Genomic DNA, 23,659 nt, shown 5'->3' with positions numbered 1-23,659 from the left:
GATGGAAGAATGAACATGCTCAGGACATGCTACCCCGAAACATGGAACCTTGGCCTATTGAATATTTTAAGCTGAAGAAGCATCACTCTGCCCTTCTCCCCTGAAACAGATCATAAAACCCTCTTGTGAGAGGTGCCTTCTCTATACATGGAAGAAAGGAAAATCCTTCTCTCTGAAGACAAAGGGAAGCCAAACAAACAGATCTTCCTAAGTTTCCCCCGGTTTACTGCACTTATATACCCTTTGTCTTATCACATTCCTCATAACTCTCCACTTCTCAAACTTAGCATACACCAGAAGGTCTGTTTTTATTTCCTGTGAAGACTCTCATGTCACATAACATTCATATGAAATAAATCTGGGGGAAAAAATCTGTGTGCTTTTCTCTTGTTAATCTGCCTTTGTCACTTTAATTTTCAGACACAGCCAGGGACACTAACAGGGTCAAAGAAAATTTTTTCTTCCTCTACACAACCATAAAAAACTAAGAGAGCGCACTTCTGTCTTTAAATATCTATATGTTGTATATTTAAAGAGAGAAAGAATCCAGTATGTATATATATATAATAGTTATTTATTTAATATTTATATATAATATTTATTTAATATTTATATATGTATATATTTCATGCATTGGAGAAGGAAATGGCAACCCACTGGGGTAGCAGATTCCTTGGTTTGGAGAATATGTTCCCATTGAATATATATCAGCATACATTACTATATAACACAGCATATATTACTATAGCTTCTCCCTGCTTTGTAATCTTTGAGAAGAGACCCTACAAAATTTGGAGAGCGATCTTGTCAAACCTTCACTTAATATTTTTATTTCATGGCTATAGCTCTCATTGTTGCCGGTTCAGAAAGTTTTCCTTTCCTCTTGTACCCAGTGCGACTTTTAAATAATTTTAGTGATGTTTAGTCTCACAGAAGCTGGTTTTATGGAATCACAAACCTGCAGAATACAAGGGAACTCTAGAGAATACTGTTTAAATTTATTATGTAGCTTTATTGGGTCAATTCTCATAGTTTTGTAAGTAATCGTCAGGTCCCTTGAGATTCAGTGCAGCTTTTAAGAATGTTGATTATTTCTTCTTGTATTTGGAGTTGAATTCTTTGAAATTAATTATGCAAAAAACAAGGAAAACTTACAGAAGTAAAGCATCTTGGTATTGTATGGAAACTTAAAGATGTTCTGAAGTGAAAATGTTAATCGTTCAATTGCTCAGTCGTGTCTGATGCTTTGGATTATAGCCCACCAGGCTCCTCTGTCCATGGACTTCTCCAGGCAATAATACTGGAATGAGTAGCCATACCCTTTTCCAGGGGATCATCTCCAACCAGAGATGGAACCTCAGCCTCCTGCATTGCAGGAACTCCTTGTGGCTCAGAAAGTCCACTATACACTGCTACCAACCTGTGAAACATACAAAGAAACAGACTCCTGCCAGAGAATCTATAGCTTTCTCATCCACTTAGCCACAGCTCCTGGAAGAAAACTACAAACAAACCAATGACCTGAGCTAATTTAAAAAGCCTTCTTCTTTTGGTGAACATAATTGCACTTTGACAAGTTTGTATCTCAACATGGCCATCAAAGAACACATCGAAACACAACGTAATGAAACTGATCAACACGATGAACACACAGAAAATGTACAGTGGTTACAAGGTTCCTGGTTTCAAAGATAACAAGACAGTTATTTGAATAACTCTAACTTTAAATGCAAGGAGTGAGAAACAGTGTAAAAATCTCTGAGAAGGAAATGGCAACCCACTCCAGTGTTCTTGCCTGGAGAATCCCAGGGACGGGGGAGCCTGGTGGGCTGCCGTCTATGGGGTCGCACAGAGTCGGACACGACTGAAGCGACTTAGCAGCAGCAGCAGCATGGTCATCCTAGATCCAGGTCCTTTTGGAGGCAGAGAAGGCAAAGTCTTACATGGAGGAGCAGCCATGGAAATTAGTTTATACAGACACAGGGCCTCAGATTGATTTGGACAATTCTGAAAGAATTAAAAAGGAACCAGCATATAAATAAAAATGAAATACATCAGTCTTGACCAGCCTGGCTATTGGAATGCCCAACAGCCTGCCATGCAGGAAGGACAGAGTCAGTGACAAACATCGCCAGCTGAGAGAGGAGTTTTTTCACCTCTCAGCAAGGCTGAATAGAAGGAATTTAATTTGCCTGCTTGGCTCTTATGCAATGCCAGGTAACCGTAGAATAAAGAGGGCTTTGAGGGAGAAAGCCAGACTTCCCAAACACATTGCTGCAATCATATCCTCCTCTCGTCAGATGCCTGCAGACACAGCGACCAACATGTCCCAGACTGCTCATTGCTATCACTCAGATTCGTAAGGCTGTGTCTCCCACCGAGAAGGATGAGAGATATAAAGGCTCCAACTGCTCTCCTTGTGCAGACTCCACGGTGAAATTCCATCAGACAGAAGCCAGCTCTCTGCTGAGTGAATTGAGCCTTTTATCAGTCAGATTTGTATACATTACAGAGAGAGCCAAAGAAGGGGGTTACTGTACACCTCGTATATTTTTAGTTCCTCAGGATTAGTTGCTATTGGACTTTATGTGAGGGGAAGAAAAGAAAAAAAAAAAAAAAAACAGCTTCAGCCTTCTGTGTGTACTGGTGGCTTTTCGAGGTCTCCAGGTTTTGCTGGACTTGCCTGCTGACTTTTCGGATATACTCTGGTAGCGCAGAGCATGCTAATCTGTTTCATGTTCCAAATTTGATACCAATTTCATTTATTTTTTAAATAATTTGCTGATGGGGGTGTGTGTGTATGTGTGTGTGTGTGTGGTGTGATTATATGAATGCACACAAACTTACATTGAATTGATTTCAGTTTTGAGACTCATTCTGTCCACAAGAACAGCATAATAAAACTATTTCAGTTGGCAGAATCAGCTAGGAAACTTTTGCAAGACCTTTACTTTCTTCATTGACTTTAGTTACTGCTGAAGAAATTCCCTTGGGAAAATAAAAAACAAAAACAAGCAAATCCATAAAATATGTGGATGCAGAGATAGAGCTGGTATTCATGTCACTAGACATATTCAAACAAGACAAAACTTGGCTTTTTAAACTTGGTCTCTTGCAAAATTTGGGGACTAGAAATAATCCTTCTATCATGGTATTCACTCCTATAATTATTTTAAATGTCAGTCTTACGACTTCCCCTTCCAACCTGGTGCTGTGTGTATAAAACAGAGTTCAGCCTGGTGCTCTGACCTAAAGGGGTGGGACCAGGAGATATGAGAGGGAGGCTCAAGATAGGAGGGATATATGTATAATTATGGTTGATTCATGTTGTATGGCAGAAACCAACACAACGCTGTAGAGAAATTATCCTCCAATTAAAAAAAATTTTTATGAGCCACATTAAAAATAAAAACAGATGAAAAAAAAAAAAAAAAAAACAAACACCAAAACAGATGAATCTGATTTCAAACTTGAGACTGGTTCACATTTACTCATAAGCCACTTTGTATACTCTCTTCCAGTTTTTTCTTTGGTGCTGTTAAATAAGTAAGCTTTATCACAGTCTATTCTGGGATACATTTTCAAGGTACCAAAGTGAACATCCGTCTCTTTAGACCTAAATGGCTTTATGGGCCTACAGTCCGTTCACTCATGCAGGGCCCCAAGCTCAGAAAGTTCCTAGGCTTGGTTTAACTCTCTATTGTTGTGTCTTGAAATTCTTGATACTTTTTGGACAAAGGGCCCTACTTTGTCATTTCTCACTGACCTTGCAAATTATGTAGACAGTTCTGTTTTTAGAATTAGGGAACAACTGGTGGAAAAATTTGGATATGGTGAGGGTTAGGGGTGAGAGACTCTATTGGGGTGCTAATTCCAAGCTCTTAAACCTCCTCCCCAGGTTAGGTTACTAGAGAGCCAATTTTCAGAGGTGATGACACTGGATAGTCAGTCATGGCTGCTTAAGAAATAATTAATTAAGCAATTACCTTTCTAATATTTATCCAATAAAAATTTACTGAGCAAAAATCTTGAAGATGGACCAAACAAAGGTTTAACTCATATATTATATTTGAGCTCTTTGGCAGTATTAATTTAAATGAGCAATGGAAAAAGCCTTATGCATGATTTTTAATTATTTATCAATTCTTAAATTCTTATGTAGAAGGCAATATATTAGATATTAAACTTAGAATCAGAAAACCAGGTTTCCTAGGCATTCCTTATGATTGTCTGTGGCCCCTTAAGCATGTTGGGCTTACAGAAGATGAAACTGAGGTTTAGAGAATTTGAGAAACTTTCCCAGAATTATATTTGGACCTGAAGAACCAAGCCTAAAATCTAAGCACATAGGACAACAAAAGTGGTGCTCTTAACAGAGGGTGTCATTACCCTGCCTCTTATTTTGCCGTTTATCATCCAGCTCTATACCCCTGGGCTTCCCAGGTGGCGCTAGTGGTAAAAAACCCGCCTGCCAGTGCAAGAGATACAAGAGACATGGGTTTGATCCCTGGTCAGGGATCCCCTGGAGGAAGATCCCCTGGAGGAGGGCATAGCAATCCACTCCAGTATTCTTGCCTGGAGAATCCCATGGACAGAGGAGCCTGACAGGGTTCGGTACATAGGGTTGCAAAGAGTTGGACACAACCAAAGTGATTTAGCATGCCTACATGCATCTGTACCCCCGTCAACTTTTTTCCTTCTCTAGATCTAAGAATGTATATAAGCGAGTTCAGATGCAAGGCTTACCACAGGCAGAAGAGCACCTGGACCAAAACTAGTTACCTAAATATTATATTCTCAACTTTAAGGTTCAGATGAGATGTTTTCTAGACAACGCAACCCTAGACTTAGCCCCATGTAGTAGTAGAAGGCAATGGCACCCCACTCCAGTACTCTTGCCTGGAGAATCCCATGGATGGAGGAGCATGGTAGGCTGCAGTCCATGGGGTCGCTAAGAGTCGGACATGACTGAGCAACTTCACTTTCCCTTTTCACTTTCATGCATTGGAGAAGGAAATGGCAACCCACTCCAGTGTTCTTGCCTGGAGAATCCCAGGGACAGAGGAGCTTACTGGGTGCCGTCTATGGGGTCACACAGAGTCGGACACGACAGACATGACTTAGCAGCAGCAGTAGCAGTAGTATATCACTAAAAACACATTACTACACATTCATACACATGTAAGCACTATCTCCTAGTTTTCTTCTTAGAAATGAGACTGAACTTCAGTTTAGACAATATACCCTTCCAAGATACAGAAACTCTGAAACATGTAGCATCATCTTGCTATATAAATGAATCAAGAATTTAGGAGTAAAAGTCGATAATCATCAAGGTACTATCTTTGAAAATCATTCTGTATTTTTCATATTCTTTACTTCTAAATAAACCATTTGTAGTCAGGTTTGGCAAACATACCCAATTTCATTCTAAGCAAGTGTTCCACACGTGAAGGATTCTTGGTTTGTATGTTGATGTTGGCCTAGTTAAAGCCTCCATTGCCATCTGAATTATGTGAGAGCTTTCAAATCTGCTAATGTGGAGTTTGCACCTTGCAGAAGGGAAAGACATTTTAATAAGCCTTATTTGTATTTGCCGAAGGAAAATTAAATTACATTTGCAGAGATATTTACTTTTTAACAAGGCTAGTGAGAAAGCTATATACAAAGACAGAAAACCAAAGAGAGAATTTCAGTTGGAGTTTGCCTTTTTTTCCCCTCATATCTTTTTTTTTTTTCCCCCTGACTGTTAGCTCCTTTTCTCTGTCAACTTCTGCCCAGGCTGAAAGACATAAAATTCTTTTACATTTCTTCATGCTACTCGCTACAGCTTTTGCTTCTTGCTAGCAAATAAAGGAGAAGGAAATGGCAACCCACTCCAGTACTCTTGCCTAGAGAATCCTGTGGACAGAGGAGCCTGGTTGGCTGCCGTCTATGGGGTCGCACAGAGTCGGACACGACTGAAGTGACTTAGCAGCAACAGCAGCAGCAGCAAGTAAAAGTGGAGAAGACAATGGGACCCCACTCCAGTACTCTTGCCTGGAAAATCCCATGGACAGAGGAGCCTGGTAGGCTATAGTCCATGGGGTTGCTAAGAGTCGGACACGACTGAGCGACTTCACTTTCCCTTTTCACTTTCATGCATTGGAGAAGGAAATGGCAACCCACTCCAGTGTTTTTGCCTGGAGAATCCCAGGGACAGAGGAGCCTACTGGGTGCCGTCTATGGGGTCACACAGAGTCGGACATGACTGAAGTGACTTAGCAGCAGCAGCAAGTAAAAGAAACTCAAGACAGAAGATGCAAAACACTTACTGGTTACTCTACCAGAAAATTCCCAAAACAACATGCAAGGCTGTATCCAAATTCCCACTGACAGAGAGAAGAGGGTCAGTCTTGCGGTTATTTACACTGGACATCTTTGAACCAAAATAACTTCCCAACCCTTTAACCAGCTGATGCTGACCAACCTCCTTTCAAACAATCTATAAAATTAATTTTCTGGATTCAACAGGTCACTTCATTTAAGCTTCTGTTCAAATGTCACCATGCTGAAGTGGCCTTTGCAAAGCACACTATCAAAAAATGTCACCCCACCCCCTCGATCCCATTGTCTTAATGACAGTGATCACTACCTGACTTTTACAATATATTTTCTGATCATTTATTTGTTGTTTTCTTCTCCTTCTGTAATGTAGGTACTGTGAGGGTAGATTTGTCTAACTGACCACTGTACCTCCAAAGCCTAGAACAGTACCCACAGGTGAGAAGAACTCACTAAATATTTGTTGAATTAATTAAATACCTGTGAAAATTAGTTGGACCATATGGAGCTGGCAGAAGTATACTGACACGCTAGTTTCTGATGTCATTTGTTCTCACATACTTCTGCCTGAAGGAAACCTTTTCAAGGAAGCCATCTCTGGTTCAAGTTTCTTCCATGTCTTTCTTCTGCTCTCTGTGTAGCCAGCCCAAAGGATATTTGAGTTCAATTTGCAGAGAAATGCTATAGATAGAAATGATAATGTCCCCTCAACTTAAAAGAGCTGAGCATGTTTTGAAAGTGTTTTATGAACTGGAAACCTTTCTATGAGGTATTTCACTACCGCCCCATAAAACCTGACACCCTGCTGGAATTTCATCCTGTTAAATTTGGCAGTGTTTCCTTCCTCATGTAATGAGTTCAATTCATGTTTTCATTTAAGTTCATACCCAGATACAAATCAGTGTCACCGCCACAGGCAATGGCTCACAGAATTCTTAAGCACTTGGGGCTGAGGGATGCAGGGTTTAGAAGGACAAATGCCAAATTCTCCTCTTCACATGGGGTTTCTGTAGCATTTACTGTCTTCAACCCATCTCCGTGCCAGGCCCCTTGGAGGCCGTTGGCTAAGTGGGCTTCTGGCATCTATCTCAACTCAAGCTCGTCTTCTAAAGCCTCTCTGGATTTCCTGTGGTAATCCCTCTTTGTGTCCCTCTGAGAAAGAAACAATAATCACTTTTTTTTTTTTTTTCCAGGAGGAAAGTTCAAGAGCACAAATGGTTTTAGTTAGGGATTCAATAAACACTTTGGCAGGAATGAGGAAAGCAGCATTGAAAAGATCTAGGTTTTCTTTCACTTCTAGTTTAAGGTAGATATTTTCATGTGAGGCAAACCCGGGCAGAGTGAATAGTATGAGGACAACCTTCTGTTCTTGGCGGATACACCAGGTAACTAAAGTCTAATACCTACTCAAGGGCTCTTTCTTCAAGTGCTATTATCAATAAATGATCATTATGGCAACAAAGAGGGTAACAGTGACAGCCAGAGCACCCTGTGTATGGAAGTTCTGTTCTGCCTGTGTGGAACGGGTCTCGATTTGCATGGGCTTTATGACTTCCTGCAGGCAAACGCCTGGAGACTCTTTCCTAAAGGTACTGCTGAGCTCCGGACAGTGTTGTCGCGTTGTCTGCATTAAGAGCAAGGCCGCCAGCTCTTCCCTTCCCCAAGCCGAGTTCTCAGACTTCAAGGAGCTGATTTGGAGGAAGCAAGGCTGAACAATAAAAGAATAGTTAGAAGAAAGTTTAAAAAGGAGTCCGTTTGCCTTCCTCATGTTCAAAACAGCAAGTTAACGTACACATCTATACACTCACATTCATATTTTACTACTAGCCTTTTTGTCCAGCAATAAATTGTGATCTTTCCTAATCACATGATTGAAGTCATCGTCCCAGGAGCCCCAAATTTTAATGCTGATAAATCCCATAACTATTCTTAACTCCAGGAGAGGCAGACACAGAGCCCACACTGAGCTGGTGGGTGACATCCGGGCCTGGGACATCTGTCTGTGGGACCCCCTCCAGTAGATAAATGGCTATATTATGATGTGAGCCATATTCTCTTTGTGTGCGCCATTTAGATACCTAAAACTATTGATAAAATTTGTTCTATTTTTTAAAAAAGTTACTTTTCTACTCCCCCATTAAGGAATTCTAATAAATTCTCATTTGGCCCCACTACTTAGAGATCAATGTGCCACAATTCTTGTTTAAAACTGCACGTTTCCCAAATTGTCCCATAACAGGCTGAAATATATCCACATATATTCCTTTCAATCTGATAGCTTTATATCAGTGTGATTCATTCATTAATCAATTAATACGTTAATTCAACAATTGTTTTACTGAACACTTACTAACTTCAGGCACTGCACTAGAAGCTGGACACTGAGGAAGCACAGATAATACAAGCTGTTTGGTATATATCAAAAATCCAGGGCCAACAAAGGTCCGTCTAGTCAAGGCTATGGTTTTTCCAGTGGTCATGTATGGATGTGAGAGTTGAAGAAAGCTGAGCGCCGAAGAACTGATGCTTTTGAACTGTGATGTTGAAGACTCTTGAGAGTCCCTTGGACTGCAAGGAGATCCAACCAGTCCATCCTAAAGGAGATCAGTCCTGGGTGTTCTTTGGAAGGAATGATGATGAAGCTGAAACTCCAATACTTTGGCCACCTCATGCAAAGAGTTGACTCATTGGAAAAGACCTTGATGCTGGGAGGGATTGGGGGCAGGAGGAGAAGGGGACGACAGAGGATGAGATGGTTGGATGGCATCACTGACTGGATGGACATGAGTTTGGGTGAACTCCAGGAGTTGGTAATGGACAGGAAGGCCTGGCATGCTGTGATTCATGGGGTCGCAAAGAGTCAGACATGACTGAGCGATTGAACTAAACTGAATTGGAACTGAATATGGGAAATAATCAGTTGTTAAAATAAACTGGACATAATGCAGGGGAAAAGAGATGAAAAAGCTACTTCAGACACTAAGGCATGTGGTTTAAGGCATATTCTCTGTGTTACAGATTCTGTTTTGTTTCTTCAAATAATTCTTGAAATTTCAAAGAGTCATACCTCTGTTGTCAGATAGCAAACCAAAATTCAAGAAGTGGTCTCATTCTGAAAAATTGTATTTTATCAGGAGTTGTGATCTGGTGTGACATCAGTGTGCCTTGGATTCTTAAGTCCAAGAATATAAGCTGTTGTCTCCATTATCAAGGTCACACAAACAGAGACACTGGATTTGGCTTGAGGGCACTGGAAGGTATAAGTTCACAACCTGGGGTTTCAGTTGAACAATCTGAATGGTGGATTTTGACAGCTGCAGAAATGGAAGAATTCATCACCCTGTGAAGAGCTACAACAGAAACCACAGAATTTTCTTCTGCAACCAGTGGAAAGCAGGGCCTGCCAGACTCTTCAAGATAGGCACTCAGTGATTAGAAGATGAGATGGAAGAGGGCAAGCTCAGATGGGCCTAAGCAAGAACTCTCAGGGAGGAGACTGCTGATGCCTGGTTGTCAGTCGCAAAGGAGGGTGACGCTCTTACAGCGCTGGAAGAGGTCAATAAATCACCACCCTTATCTTGCAAACAGAGCCTGTGACTTCAAAAATTAGCTCATTTATTCTGCACAATTAAATTTATTGAAGTGTGACAGAAAAGTTTAGCAGCCAGCAGAGCATAAAGCCGGCAACAGCCGAGGCGAGCTTCTGAGTGAATGACACAATTAGTTGACTTTCATTTTATTTATCAATATAATTATTGAATTGTATTTATCCTTTTCCACAGATTTCTACAATTATTACCACTCAGGCCTCTAGGGAAAGAATTAGTTTAAATTTTCGGTTGAAGTTAATGTGATTATGGAGCCCCTAATAAAAAGAAAGTTCTTTAACATGCTACACAATCTTGTATTGAATGTCACTCCCATCATCGGGCTTAGAAATTCAGTCCCTTTTCATGTGAATGTGGTAAATTGAATTTAAATTTGTAAATGTGACAGATTCCCTAGCTGGGGACTGAACTGGGGATGGCCAAGGCCCATTCTCAGAAAAGGGGCTTTAAAGCAACTAGAGATTTGGCTTTATTTAAAATTGGAGATTAAAACAAAAAAAAAAAAATTTTTTTTTTTTGGTTTTGAAAGTGATAAAAAAAAAAAGTGACCCTGGAAATCTTTTCAGGCTTAATGAAGTTTGGGACAGAAAAAAGACTATAGGAATGCTTGTTTTTTTATCTTCCCCTCTTCAGACCTGGCATTTCACTATATCCCTGAGAAAGCCTGTCAAAAAGACAGAACAAATAAAAGTTGGTAAGACAGTATTCATATCCCAGAGGGAGATGGAGAGCGGCCTGCCCCACAGGTTCTGGGAGGCTAGTTTATCCTCCTGAAGCAGCAGCATATGAATATATCAGCTGTCTGGGTCTGAGCAGTCTTCTCCCAGTGAATCAAAAGACTTATGCATGCTGATGTACATACTTCCTGCAAGGTCTGAAAATGGACCCATTTCCCACAGGGAACTCAATCTCATTCATCACCTAGAGGTTTCTCTGTTAAATGTTTGTTATCTTCAGCATCTGAGAGATACTTAGTTTCTCTGTTAAGATGGAGTGGAGGTAACTCAAGTTCAACTTTTAATAGACCCAACCAGATACACAATTCCAAGGAAGCCTATTAAAGCTGGAACCTTTAGGCTTAGAACCTGTAAGGATGTGGGATCTTGTTAAAATGAAGATTCCCTCAATTTTAAATGAATAAGAGACTCCTTTGGCTATAGTGTTGGAATCACCTTCAAGAAGTCTTAGAAGTGCTAGAAACATGGGATTGAAGAGTGGCAGTTCTTCCGAAGAGAAGAAGTCTCGTTCTCCATTGGAGAATAATTGACTCACAGGAAAGGATGAGAACACTAAATTCTGACCTAATATGGACACCTGGGGCTTCCCTTGTAGCTCAGTCAGTAAAGAATCTTCCTGCAGCGCAGGAGACCTGGGTTCAATCCCTGGGTTGGGAAGATCCCCTGGAGAAGGAAATGGCAACCCACTCCAGTATCCTTGCTTGGAAAATCTCATGGACAGAGGAAGCTGGTGGACTGCAGTCCATGGTGTCGCAAAGAGTCAGGCACGACTGACTAACACTATCTAATATGGGCATCTAACATGCAAGCTAAAGCAAGATTATCACTGCTACATTTTCATGTGTTATCATTTATCCTGTTATTGTTAATATTTGATAATATTCAGAGTTAAGAGCTAACATTTATGGTATCCGTTATGACCTAAAATAATTCTATATTCCTCTTTCTCTTCAACTCTCATATTTAATCTACCAACAAGACCTATCTACACTACAATCTAAACTATATCCCAAAACTACTTCTTTCCAATCCACTAATTTATGTCCTTTATTCCTCACCCTGGAGTCAGGGTGGCTGCAGGACAGAGGGTGGGAGGCAGCTGGAGGTTCAAATCTGTGAGATAGCTAAGGTCCAGGTCAAGTGGGACCTTGTAAGCCTTCAACTTTGGAATGTATTCTACATGTGATGGGAAGTCACTAGAGTGTTGAGATGTCATGATCATCAAGATCCGCCTCATTCTTTTAAAAGATTTGTTCTGCCAGCTCAATGGAATATAGGCTGTAAAAATGTATATAAAAATGAGTCCAGTGTGAGATTAAATTCTGAAGTCACAGGACAAGATTTTAGAAAGACACCTTAGCCCATTGTTAATTGCAAAATAAACGTATCTCCAAAAGCAGTGAGAAAGAGGGCTCTTCTTTTATGATTCCTTCTTTTGCAATTCATGGGATACTTCTGACATGATTCTACCTAATCTTTATGCCATTATAATGCAATGTTTGATACTTACTTTGACTTATATTTCCAATTAGCACCAAGATTTAGTTATCTTTTCTCTCCCTGTATTTTTTGAGAGAGTCCAGCAATGAGCTGCAGGGTTAGATAAGATGGAGTACCCACCTCATTTATGGAAGGATATTGAGTTAACGCCACAGAGTTTCAAACTTCTATCATCCTGGGCTACCAGGACAGAAGATTTTATTAGTGTCAGGCCACTCACTTTCCAATCCCTCCTTTTTTTTTTTTAATGGGGGAACAGGGAGAGAAAAGAGGAGCATAGAATATTCACAGGTCATTGGAGAAAGGTCCGACTCATTTTTGTGATGGTTGGACCCTGTCTTGAGCACACAGGGGTTAAAATTATACACAGATGGAATAAATGGGCCTCTCTTAAAGTTAAACAGAGAAGGTCAAATATTTCACTTCAAGTTAAAGAGAAGAAGAAGATATGGAGGTTACAAGTCTGTTTTGTAGTGACCCAGTTGTTCCAATGACCTGGGGCTATATGTCAATTTACATGTGTGCACAAATTTCAAACACAGCTTTCAAGCTGTATGCAGACAAGTTAAATAAATCCCAAAGCCCTATTTTGAATGTAGCAAATTTCCCTGAAATTTTTGCTTGCAGGCACTATGGCAGGCACTTTAGACCTTGAGATTATTCTTGGTTAAGTTCCAATTCAAACTCTCAATAATACCCAACACCAAATGTATATGTTGAAATATCCAAGAAATTGCCATTTTCTTTTGAGTTGGATTTCCTGGAAATCTCTCATGGATTTTAATGCATGTGCTATCAATTAACCAGCTTTTGCATATTGTCAGGACAACTGCTTAAGCCCTGGGTTGATATCTTTCCTGAAAGGATAGGCTAAGACTGTACATATTAGGACGCAACTCTTTTCAACCTTCTTAGATTCTATAGGTTTCATCACTACTGGCCTTTAATAAAACACCACACGGTGGGGTGCAGGATCAGCTTCTGGGGAACTGGTAAAAGGCCCAGATGACACAGCCCAGAAGACAGTTAGCTCCTCATGCAGTAAAACTTGGCCAGTTGGAAACGGGAGATAGGAGAGCGCTGAACAAAAAATGTCCCCTTCTTTTTCTATCCTGTGAGTTATTCCAGAATGAAGTTTCTTCTCATAAACCCTCTAGAGTATACCTGTGTACAAAATTAATAATTCTACTAAGTAATCTGCTCTGGCTTGTTATAAAGTGCTAATACCTAAAGGACTAATACATTCCATTTTATCTTGCTTCCTTATCTTTTGCTCCTGCCTTCACTTCCCTGGACATGTACCTCCAAGAAAAGTGTTAGCATCAGTTTCTCATCTCAGGATCTGCCTTCTAGAGAACTCAGGCTAAGACACACAGTTTTCTGTAGATGTGGAGGAAGAAGGGAGCTCAACCAGCTTGACTCAGCCATTAGGACTCTCAACCCTGGGTGAGCATCAGAATGACTCATTTGTTAATAATGAAGGGAATTCCCTGGTGGTCCAGTGGTTACAAATCCATGCTTTCACTACCAAGGGCCCAGGTTCAATCCCTGGTCGGGGAACCAAGATCCCACAGGCCACATAACATAGTCAAAAATTAAAATAAAAATAAACAAAAAGTTATATTAAAAAAATAAGCAGGCCCTCTCACCACACCCTCTGCCAAGCCAACCTAAGATCTACTGTTTCTAACGATAGGGCAACACACAGATTTAAAAATCTCCAATAATTCTGATGGGATCATAGGTTGCCTTCAGTCTAGAGAACCAAAACAACTCAGACCTCTGAAGAACGAAGGAAAATAAGAACAGGGACTAAGGAGACCAGGAGATTGTTCCATTCTTTCCCCACTAGAACCAGTAGCTTTGACAAGCTTTAGAAATTTAAATATACCTAAGAAAACAAAATAAACACTTAACACAGTAATGTACCATATGGAAAATGTAATAAAACAAAAATATAACCACGTTTGCTTTTCTGACTAGAGAAACACAAAGAAGTGCCTTGCTACATATGACTTACATGCTCAGTGACAGCATTGGAACCAGAGCCTGCCTCACTGTTTTTCAGGCTGAGTTCTCACTCCACTCCCCACTACTGACAAGCCTGGGATAGGAGATGAGTTGCCATAAAAGCTTCAGTGTAAGAAGAGGACAAGGACAGCGTGGAGAAAAAAGGAAAGAAAATGAAGTCACTCAGCTGTGTCTGACTCTTTGCAACCCCATAGACTGCCTACCAGGCTCCTCCACCCATGGGATTTTCCAGGCAAGAATACTGGAGTGGGTTGCCATTGAGCAAAAGACAGGGTCTGCCCTTTCAAAGTTCCACCTCCCTTATTTCATCTTCATCTTTGGGTCTGGAGTTGACTTGGATATCACATCTCCTTAGTAGAGCCACTGAGGCCACAACCCTGGGCTTAATTTGATCTCTGACCCACAAGTTGTAGACTTCTCATAAAGAAAGAAAGACTGAATAACAGCAAGCATTTTCCCACCGCTTTGGGGAATGTGATTCTTTTCTCTTTTTTTTTTTTTAAATTGGAGTATAGAAAAAGGGAACCCTCTTAAGCTGTTGGTGGAAATGAAATTGATATAGCCACTGTGGACAACAGTATGGAGGTTTCTTAAAAAAACTAAACATAGAACTACCATAAAACAGTATTCTCACTACTGGGCATATACCCTGAGAAAACCATAACTCAAAAAGACTCATGTGCCCCAATATTCATTGCAGCACCACTTACAAAATCCAGGACAGGGAAGTAACCTAGATGTCTGTCAACAGATGAATGGACAAACATTTATTTTTATCCCACTATCTAGGGGATCAAGAAGAAGAAATTTGGGTAACTTTTATGTGTCTGGGTTTCTTCTTTTGTGAGCTATAGAGAAAAAACTGCACCTTAGCTTTCACTGAGACCAAAATATGGAGTTAGATAGATTCATTCACCTTGGAGATTAAGAAGAAATAATTTCATAGAGTTCATCATATTAGCAAGGCTTCATTAGAATATATAGCTATCTATTTTAGGGTATTAAAAACTTAAGGGTGCATGAGAATCCAAGAAATAGATTATTAGGAAACAAAATGGAATTACGATACGTAATGCAATTGCATGATTACTGCTCCATATCTACTCTTCTATACATTTCATATTCTTTTAATCATTTAATCACTGGTGCAGCCCTATGCTGAAGATGTGTGTGCGCGCTTAGTCACTCAGTCGTGTCCGATTCATTGCGACCCCATGGACTGTAGCCTGCCAGGCTCCTCTGTCCGTGAAATTCTCCAGGCAGAATACTGGAGTGAGTTGCCATTTCCTTCTCCAAGTGATCCTCCCAATCTAGAGATTGAACCTGGGTCTCCCTCACTGCAAGCAGATTCTTTACCATCTGAGCTATCACAGAAGCCCATGATGCAGATATTATTATCCTAATTTTATAGATGAAGAATAAAAGTAGGTTAGGCAGAGAGAAGTTAAAGAGTTGGATTTGGAATTCAGCTCCAAATCCCATTTTCTTCCTTTTTATATTGTAAGTAGAATGGGATTATTTTAAATATGAGAAAAGTTTTGAGAAGTTAAATATAAAATGGTATAATTAAGTAAATTCCTAAATTTAGAGATCTGGAAAAAGATCTGGACTTCCCTGGTGGTCCAATGGCTGAGACTCTGAGATCCCAGTGCAGCGGGCGCAGGTTCGATTCCTGGTCAGGGAACTAGATCCCACATGCCACAACTTAAAGATCCCATCTGCTGCAATCACCAACTCAGTGAACAGGAATTTGAGCAAATTCCAGGAGATAGGGAAGGACAAAAAAATCCTACAGTGCTGCAGTCCCTGGGTTTGCAAAGAGTCAGGCATGACTTGGCAACTGAACAACAGCGCCACAACAAAGAAAATGACATTAAACAAAACAAAACCCCAAACAAAAACTGTAGCCTGTCAGGCTCCTCTGTCCATGGGATTTCCCAGGCAAGATTACTGGAGTGGGTTGCCACTTCTTTCTCCAGGGGATCTTCCCTACCCAGGGATCAAACCCATGTCTCCTGCTTGGCAGGCAAGTTCTTTACCACGGAGCCACTTGGGAATCCCAAGTTAGTAGGATACAGATCACTTAAAAATGAAGAGACTTCTTTCTACACCAACAGTTGTGACACTGTCACCAATACCATGGCACATCAATAGAGCAGTCATTAGAGGTGGTCTGAAGCACATGTTCCATTTCTCATGGGCTTTCTCCACCCTCAGTCCTACTCTCTTCTCCACAGCATCAGTTACAATGAACTACCACCTCCTCTTAGGCGTTCTCCCCACTGATTTTACAATATCCTGGCTTTCTTATCAGTGGAAGGTCCTCCAGTATCTTTTACCCAAACAAAATATGCCAAAAGATAAAAATATAAAGTTTTGTGTATTTTACCCGAACTTTACTGCTAATAATATAACAACTAAAACTTACTGAGCATGTAAGTGTGAACTGTCATATGACATACATTTCCTTCTTCAAAATGCTCAGTAATCTATGCATGGCAATGCATGACTTTTCTTTTTCTCCTGCTCTCCCTCCATTCATTTCTCCTTCCTTCTTTTCCTCTTTCTTCCCTTTCTTTTAAAAATGTTGAAACTGAGCCCCACCAGAGTGGTTTACCTGTATGTGATGACATGCACATGTAGGGTCATGCCCGCCTGATTTCCACCCTGGCTTCTTGTCAGTGTAAGGAAGCACATAAAGGAAACTGGATTGAATACATACAGCTGTGGTCCAAAGAAGATGGATTCACTTGCAGGATGACAGTGATGGTAATTTTGTATCCTCTATTCCAGAAATAATTGATCTGACTTCAATTTTCTTGAGGATTTGAGTAAGACAGTCAGACTCTCTCATTTTCCCAGAAAATAAAATAAAAACAGGGGACTTCCCCCTGGTAGTCCAATGTTTAAAACTATTTGCTTCCAGTGCAGGAGCTCAGGCTCAACCACTGGTCATGGAGTTAGATCCCACATACCCCACAACCCAGTTGAAAGACAAAATATTTAAAAATTGAAAACAAAAATATATTTTTAAAAACCATAAAGCAACAGAAAATTAAAACTTTAAAAATTTTCAGTCAAATAGATTGTGACCTTAAAACAGCTTGGCTAGATCTATTTTCTCCGGATCATTTCAGATGGTTTGTTTTTTTTTTAAGGAAAAAGCATCTTTTGATAAATATTAATTATTAGTAAACAATGTTAGATTTTATTTTGTTTTATTATACTAAGTCTACTTGAAAGAAAGGATCCTGAGTAATTATATTTTCCCTCTGTACTCTGGACTCTTTGTTGTATCATGTGTTTCATTCATTTCTCAAGTTGTACCCATTAAGGAAAAGTTAAAAGATTTCAGGATTTTGGAAGCGCTTTAGTGTCTGGGGCATCATCACCCTCTCTCTGTTTGGCTCCTACCTCCTGTCTGGCACCTTGAGATAAATATATATGATTCAAGTAAGTCCTTCTATTCCCATGGGGTAAAATACTCTGTCACTATAAGAAGAATCTGTTACCAATTAGAACTCTGCGTTCTTCTTGGAAACACTTTGGGGATTTTTGATATTCATTCAGAGCCCCAGGAAGGAATAAAGCTCAAAACAAGAGACCTTATGAAGACCTGAGAATGAGAACTAACAGATACTAAACTATTAGTCTAATTTCAGCCTAGGTAGAAGGGAAGGGAAGGGAGGCAGGAGAGTGGGAAGGGAGGCAGGATCAAAAAGAAAAAACTGTTTTTGATGGGCTTCTATAGCCAGATCTACCCAAAGAGTTGAAATTAATTAGTTGAGTAAATAAGAAGATAAGAGTATAGCAGGTCCAGAACGCTCTGCCATATTTGGTGACCATCACATTAATATGACTCAATATAATTGTTTTGGCCTATGCTAAAGCTGAAACTCTAATACTTTGGCCACCTCATGTGAAGAGTTGACTCATTGGAAAAGACTCTGATGCTGGCAGGGATTGGGGGCAGGAGGAGAAGGGGACGGCAGAGGATGAGACGGCTGGATGGCATCACGGACTCAATGGATATGAGTTTGAGTGAACTCCGGGAGTTGGTGATGGACAGGGAGGCCTGGCGTGCTGCGATTCATGGGGTCGCAAAGAGTCGGACACGACTGAGCGACTGAACTGAACTGAACTGAAAAGCAGTGGGCGGAAGAGTGATAAGAGTTGAGGGGTATGGCTGGGAGGAGGAAAGGGGCACGATGGAGAAGGGAGATAGAGAAAGCATGGAGAGAAAGGAAACAAAGCAAAACAAAACCACAGTCTGTGTAGGGAGAAAGCCTACAAGGAGAGTAAAAAGTACTTAAGCTAAGAAAATCCTTTTCTATAAATTTAGCAATATTTTGAATCTCATAGGGGGCTGTAGTGACAACTTCTTCATTATTGTTGGTACGAGATTTCATGGATCATAAACTCTCCAAGACCATCATCTGGGTTGCATCTATCTCTTGAAGTTCATTTCCAAAAATTATAACTAAGTTAATTACTTAATGATGATCAGTGTATTGTCATGATCTAAGGATGTGACTTGTTATCCCAAACTATTTAGCGTAATATAAATTTCTCTGTGGCATTAGTAAGGAACGTATCTCATAAAGTATATATATATTTTATAATAATTCCAACATAATTTTATGGGCATTGGCACCAAACTTATCTTGAAAGAAGGACTTTCTGACTTGTGGTAATAGTCACTGATAGGTTTCTGGCATTCCTATCATGCTGGTGTTATCTTACTCACAGCTAAAAAAATCTGATTCTTGAAATAAAACCACACTAGCTATGAATATCAGGGGGCTTCCCTGGTAGCTTAGCTGATAAAGAATCAACTGCAGTGTGGGAGACCTGAGTTTGATCCCTGGGTTAGGAAGATTCCCTGGAGAAGGACATGGAAACCCAGTCCAGTATTCATGCCTGGAGAATCCCCATGGACAGAGGAGCCTGGTGGGTTGCAGTCCATGGGATCACAAAGAGTCAGAGGCAACTGAGCAACTAAGCACAGCACAGCATGAACATCAGGAAAGGCTAATCTTCTCACTTCCACATGCAAAACTCCAGAGACTGAAATAAAGAATCTTTTGGAAATTCTGACATCATCACTAGCTTAGAACTTTATACCCTTACGTTTTCTTGATCTACTCTCAAACACAATTTTCCCTACACCTATTTAGAATTAAGTAGGATAGTTTTTAAATTTACTATTTTATTCATTTATTTTTGGATGCATTGCGCAGCGTGTGGGATATTAGTTCCCTGACCAGGGTTTGAACCCATGGCCCCTGCATTGGAAGCACAGAGTCTTAACCACTGGAGCACCAGGGAAGTCCCTTGGTAGGAAATTTTTGTTGTCCACCATCTCAGAATAAAAAATCAATATATTTAAATATGAAATCCCAGATTATCCAAATGCATACATTTATTTCTGTAATAATATATGCTTTGCTTATAAAGAAAATTCCAAATTAAGCTATTTATCAGATTACTGAAAATCTGGTCATGGTAACATTCAATTCTTGCATATTCTGTGTGCCTATTACAAGAAACAGATTAAAATAGGCACCAAATCTAAAAGAACACTTGAAAAGAAAATAAATTTAAAAATTGACAGGTACTTTATTATCAGTTATAATACATGACAAAATTAAAATTCTTCCCAAGGCCTACTCACTGTGAAAATCTAAATTTATTGGAATTGTTTAAGTAACTGCTTTTAACCCAAATGAACAGGGCCTTAGTTTCATTTTCATGCAAGCTATAAATTCACCCGTCTCTTTGTAACCAGTGATAAATGCTACTGACTTGAATTGTGTGACATATAATTTGAAGTAAGAACAGTGTCCTATACTTGTAATATACTTTTCTCTTTACAAAACACTTTTAAACATTTTTCTAGTTCTTACACCTATGAGTTAAATTGCTTTATGCTAAACTGCTTTGCCCATATTTCAGAAAATAAAACTAATGGTTAGAGTTACAAGTGACTTGCCAAAGGTCACCAAGTTAGTAAACAGATCAAGATTCAGTTCAGTCGCTCAGTCGTGACTGACTCTTTGCAACCCCATGAACCGCACCATGCCAGGCCTCCCTGTCCATCACCAACTCCCAGAGTTTACCCAAACTCATGTCCATTGAGTCAATGATGTCATCCAACCATCTCATCCTCTGTCATCCCCTTTTCCTCCTGCCTTCAATCTTTCCCAGCATCAGGGTCTTTTCAAATGAGTCAGCTTTTCGAATCAGGTGGCCAAAATATTGGAGTTTCAGCTTCAACGTCAGTCCTGCCAATGAACATCCAGGACTGATTTCCTTTAGGATGGACTGGTTGGATCTCCATGCAGATCAAGATTATAACCCTATTTATCTGGATCTTTAGCCCAAGCAGCATCTTATCTGCTACAGAAGACCTAGCTCTTCCCAGATACTGAAAATATACATAAATACTGATCCTTACCTTCAAGAATCTGTGAACCCAGCTGGTTCACAACTATTTAATCTAGACCAAGTCACCTGATCTCTCTTTATATTATCTCTTCTGTACCTGCCTTCATTTAAAAGTAGCAATCATATCCAATGGGCTTCCCAGGTGGCTCAGTGGTAAAGAATCTGCCTGCAAATACAGGAGACACAGATTTGATCCCTGGATCAGGAAGATCCCCTGGAGGAGGAAATGGCAACCCTCTCCAGTATTCTTGCCTGGAGAACCCCATAGACAGAGGAGCCTGGGGGGCTACAGTCCATAGGGTCACAAAGAGTCGGAAATGACTTAGGAACTGAACAACAAAAACAATAATATCCAAACTCAGGAAGTGGTTCACAACCCTTCAAGTAAACTGGCCTGTTAAAAAATTTCATTCATATGTACTACTTAAGGAGCATAGCAATTGGATCTATGCCTTATACTTTTTAGCCAACAATGGATTAAAAATGCTGTGCCCTTTCCAAAACTTCCAATCTTAAAACAAGGGATATTCTTCTGCTTCAAAGTCACCTTCAGGTGATTTTTCTCTGAACAAATAAATAAAGTTGATTTTGAGTGTTTGCATGGTTCTTTGAACTGTTTTCCTTGAAAAGGTCATTTTTTAAAAATTGTAATGTATCAAAATGAAGAAAAATATCAAAATTTAAAATTGGCACAAGATTACTAGATCTCCAGAAACACTTTTGTGTTGTTTTCTTTTTTAGGGGGGCAGGGGCTTGTTGTTGCTAACAGTAGTACTATTATTCCACTTATTCTATTTATTTTATTGTATTTATTTATTCTGCTGTGCCATGGGGCATGTGGGATCTTAGATCCTCAAGGAGAGATTGAACCCATGCTCTCCTGCAATGGAAGCACAGAGTCTTAGCCGATGGACTGCCAGGGAAGTCTCTGCAGAAATATGTGTGCTTAAACTTCAGTTCAGTTCAGTCACTCAGTCGTGTCCAGCTCTTCATGACCCCATGGACCACAGCGAGCCAGACCTTCCTGTCCATCACCAACTCCCAGAATTTACCCAAACTCATGTCCATGGACTTGGTGATGCCATCCAACCATCTCATTCTCTGTCATCCCCTTCTTCTGCCTTCAATCTTTCCCAGCACCAGGGTCTTTTCCAATGAGTCAGCTCTTCACATGAGGTGGCCAAAGTATTGGAGTTTCAGCTTTAACATCAGTCCTTCCAATGAACACTCAGGGCTAATCTCCTTTAGGATGGACTGGCTGGATCTCCTTGCAGTCCAAGGGACTCTCAAGAGTCTTCTCCAACACCACAGTTCAAAAGCATCAATTCTTCGGTGCTCAGCTTTCTTTATAGTCCAAGTTACTTAACAAATTTCTGAGTTAAAACATTATTTCCTAAAGATTATAAAATGCTCCTTTGCCTTAAGAAAAACCTAGTATAAATCTGTATTTTTACCCCTTTCCAAGCAATGCAAAGTTCTAAAAACATATTAATTCCATTTATTCCCCCATTTTATATCCTCTTATTGCTATGTATTTTAATTCTATATATTTTAAAATCCCATAAGACATTGTTATCGTCTTATGAGCTTATCAATTTAACTATTTTAGAAATACGTAGATGGCTTTAGGAGAAAAAGAACTCTAAAATCAATGTGTTCATCTTTGGCTTTCATTCTCCTCCCTGGTTTTTACTCTGTAATCCCTCATTACTTTGTTAGCTTTCTAATGCAACAGTAAAATATACTCTGTACTTTCTCCAGGTTTTCTAGTTGGTCTGAGAAGATAGTCATAATCTCCAAATCATCATAAATGGAAGAGGGATTCTGTATTGTTTCAAGAGAAAAATGAACCAGCATAATGCTATATTTATGGCACATGGGAGCTTTACATGTTTAGCTAAAATGGAATTGAGAAATAATCATTTAATTTAACTGACTTGTTTTACAGGTGACCAGACTAAGATAGTTGGTGGGTCAATCAAAGATAGTTGAAGTATCTCATTTCCAGTCCAGAAGTTTTCCCCCTTTATATAAAAAATAATAGATAACTAGAAACAAAAATGGTTGACACTCTGCTCACCCCTTTCCTCAGCATGAAGAAAATGGATATACCATTGTATAATTATATTGTATGTAATAAAATAAGATAGAAGAAATAGTGACCTTGTTGTAGTATTAAGGCTCCAGCCATGTATTTAAATCAGATGAAGAGTGAGCCAACTGTCTGTGTTTTTTCTTAAAGATGTCTAGGAAAGGAGAGTCAACCAGATATCTAGACTTATCATTTGAGAAGAATCAGGAAACATTGTCTTAAATTCAATATAACCATTACTGCTGTAGCCATTTCTAATTTTTCTACTCTCTTTGGAAAAGGAAAAAACGTGGGTTTTTTCTTCCACTGAATAATGTTTCAAACACACAAAAACTATTTTTAGGCCAGCTGTCTGGAATCTTTGCTTTAGAACAATTGATCTTAAATCCTTTATACACTGTGTTCTTTGTACTGTATTTCTGTGTCAGGACTTGACAACTTATGCTCTTTTTCATTTTCATCACTGTTTGCTGAAACGTCTTTATAGAGCCATCACACATGACCACACACGCTGCCAATTAAACAACTCTAGGGGGTTCCCGTTTACCTAACGCATGTTCTTATATGGGTTTTATAGACAAATCTGTGGATTATGACCCTTAGAGTTGCATAAAGTTGTGGTTCTATGGCCCCTTGAGTGAGTTTCTCCTTCTGAGTTCTAAAATAAATCACTTAAGTAATCTCATTAAGTCCAGACATCGTTATTCCAACCCACTCTCCATACAACTGCCAGAATGAGCTTCCTGAAATGTGTATGTACAATCAGAAAGATTAGAGAGGGCCCAAGCCCTCTACGTGTCCCTCTGGGAGTATGTAAATGCCCCTGTGAGAGACAGGAGGGAACTCAGCTGCAAGTAACAGCTGGAGAAGAACAGTAAACTTCCTTCCATTTACATGGAATCCAACACCTGCCCACCCTC

The sequence above is a fragment of the Capricornis sumatraensis genome, chromosome 22 (assembly GCF_032405125.1).
Source record: "Capricornis sumatraensis isolate serow.1 chromosome 22, serow.2, whole genome shotgun sequence".
Classification (NCBI taxonomy): domain Eukaryota; kingdom Metazoa; phylum Chordata; class Mammalia; order Artiodactyla; family Bovidae; genus Capricornis; species Capricornis sumatraensis.
This window is presented reverse-complemented; position numbering follows the sequence as displayed.